General features: G+C 59.9%; 3 non-coding genes across 3 annotated transcripts in view; all 3 read left to right on the plus strand.

Annotated features, from left to right (window-relative positions):
• The window catches only part of LOC138708292 (small subunit ribosomal RNA), a 1,903-nt gene extending 1,573 nt beyond the window's left edge, over positions 1-330 (plus strand). The window contains exon 1 of the ribosomal RNA XR_011334697.1: positions 1-330. This exon is cut by the window's left edge and continues 1,573 nt beyond it. This is a non-coding gene — a ribosomal RNA (small subunit ribosomal RNA).
• Positions 331-726: 396 nt separating this feature from the next.
• LOC138708280 (5.8S ribosomal RNA) lies at positions 727-882 on the plus strand. Its single transcript, XR_011334685.1, has one exon. It is a non-coding gene; the product is annotated as a 5.8S ribosomal RNA (ribosomal RNA).
• Positions 883-1,133: 251 nt separating this feature from the next.
• The window catches only part of LOC138708251 (large subunit ribosomal RNA), a 4,086-nt gene continuing 2,719 nt past the window's right edge, over positions 1,134-2,500 (plus strand). The window contains exon 1 of the ribosomal RNA XR_011334657.1: positions 1,134-2,500. This exon is cut by the window's right edge and continues 2,719 nt beyond it. This is a non-coding gene — a ribosomal RNA (large subunit ribosomal RNA).

Genomic DNA, 2,500 nt, shown 5'->3' on the forward strand with positions numbered 1-2,500 from the left:
CACTGAAGGAATCAGCGTGTCCTCCCTGGCCGAAAGGTCCGGGTAACCCGCTGAACCTCCTTCGTGCTAGGGATTGGGGCTTGCAATTGTTCCCCATGAACGAGGAATTCCCAGTAAGCGCGAGTCATAAGCTCGCGTTGATTACGTCCCTGCCCTTTGTACACACCGCCCGTCGCTACTACCGATTGAATGATTTAGTGAGGTCTTCGGACCGGGGGGCGAGGGGGCCCGCCTCTTCGATTCCACCGGGAAGATGCCCAAACTTGATCATTTAGAGGAAGTAAAAGTCGTAACAAGGTTTCCGTAGGTGAACCTGCGGAAGGATCATTAACGTGTGTCTTGAATCACGCTTAAAAAAAAAAAAAAAAAGAGAATAAATCTCACAATGAGAATACACAAAAGACGGGCCGAACCCGCAAGTGGTGGTGGGTCACACCCCCGTCGCGAGCGGTACGCTTCCCCTCCACCGAGCGGGGAGTGCGTCGGAGTCCCGCTGGTTGAACGAGAGGAAAGCGACGCCGGGTACTGTGCATTAACGGTTTAAAGTCACCTGAAATCGCCCGGCCACTCGCAAAGGGTTACTCAAATCCCCTCCAGTTCCGCGCGGGAAGCAAGAACTGCATTCCTGCCCCGCGTGCGGGGGCGTGGATGTGCCCTGTACACAATAAAAACTATTGAGAACGTAACGCTGAGACCTGTATGGTACTCTGAAAACTAAAAGTACATAACCCTGAACGGTGGATCACTCGGCTCGTGGGTCGATGAAGAACGCAGCAAATTGCGCGCCGACATGTGAACTGCAGGACACATGAACATCGACATTTCGAACGCACATTGCGGTCCTTGGATTTCCAATCCCGGACCACGCCTGGCTGAGGGTCGGCCACACTCAAATACTGGGCCCGTGTGTCTCGTCATCAGACGACGCAGGTCGGGCCCGAGCTTGGGGGACCCCCTCCATCTCGCCTCTTGAAGAGAGGGGGTGGGTCCGCTCCCGAATGGTTGTCAGGCCTCGCGAGGTTGTCTCTGCGGACGGAGAGCGGCTGGGCTTGAGAGACGCAGTACCTATGCGGCCCCCGCCCAGCACGGCTCGTCCCGCTAGCGACCTCTTTTGCGACCTGTTCTCTAAAACCCGACCTCAGATCAGGCGAGACTACCCGCTGAATTTAAGCATATTAATAGGCGGAGGAAAAGAAACTAACAAGGATTCCCCAAGTAGCGGCGAGCGAACAGGGAGAAGCCCAGCACGGAATCCCGCGTGGCAACGCGCAGGGAGTTGTCGTGTGAGGGAGGTTCCGTCGTCCCGGGGGTCGGCAGTGAGTCCAAGTCTCCCTTGAACGGGGCCACAGCCCGCAGAGGGTGCCAGGCCCGTAGAGACCGCTGCCGCTCCCGGGTGGAGCTCTCCTCAGAGTCGTGTTCCTTGAGAGTGGAGCACTAAGAGGGTGGTAAACTCCATCTAAGGCTAAATACGACCACGAGACCGATAGCGAACAAGTACCGTGAGGGAAAGTTGAAAAGAACTTTGAAGAGAGAGTTCAATAGTACGTGAAACCGTTCAGGGGTAAACGGGAGAGACCCGAAAGAACGAAGGGGGAGACTCAATCCCGCCCGCGTGTCCGGTCCTCGGCGGCCACGGATGTCCCCGGTCGCCCACCGCGCCCTACGGCGCGCGCAGGTCACGATCCGAGGGCACCGGCCGTCCGGGTTCAATCCCGGCCGCGGCGGGATGCACTTCTCCTCCAGTAGGACGTCGCGACCCGCCGGGTACACTAGTGAGCCGGTCTAAGGCACTCGGGGTGGAGCCCGAGGGAACCGCCGCGGAAACGTGGGTCCACGGTTCCCCGGACCCCCGGTCGCCCGGCCGGCGCCCGGTGGTAAATCTCGCGGAGCAGGCCCGCTAACCCTACAGTAGCGAGCGTCCAGCCCGGAGGGCAAGCTCTTCGGTGGTGCTCGAGGTGCCGTGGCCTCAGCCACGTCCCCGGCCCCCGTCGGCTGCTGGCCCCCGGAGTCCTCGGACGGTAGCCCGTCTCCCGTTAGCGGCGCTCACGCTTCGGGTGCTCTCCCGACCCGTCTTGAAACACGGACCAAGGAGTCTAACATGTGCGCAAGTCACTGGGATTTCGGAGAAAACCCAGAGGCGAAGTGAAAGCGGGGCGCACCCTTTGCGGTCGCCCGGGGAGGACGGCGTCGGGTCAACCGGCGCCCGCACTCCCGGGGCGCCTCGGCCTCCGGCCGCAGGCGCACCCGGAGCGTACACGTTGGGACCCGAAAGATGGTGAACTATGCCTGGTCAGGACGAAGTCAGGGGAAACCCTGATGGAGGTCCGCAGCGATTCTGACGTGCAAATCGATCGTCAGAGCTGGGTATAGGGGCGAAAGACTAATCGAACCATCTAGTAGCTGGTTCCCTCCGAAGTTTCCCTCAGGATAGCTGGCGTCCATTTCGACCGGGACGAGTCTCATCCGGTAAAGCGAATGATTAGAGGCCTTGGGGCCGAAA

The sequence above is a fragment of the Periplaneta americana genome, chromosome 10 (genome assembly GCF_040183065.1).
Source record: "Periplaneta americana isolate PAMFEO1 chromosome 10, P.americana_PAMFEO1_priV1, whole genome shotgun sequence".
Taxonomy (NCBI): Eukaryota; Metazoa; Arthropoda; class Insecta; order Blattodea; family Blattidae; genus Periplaneta; species Periplaneta americana.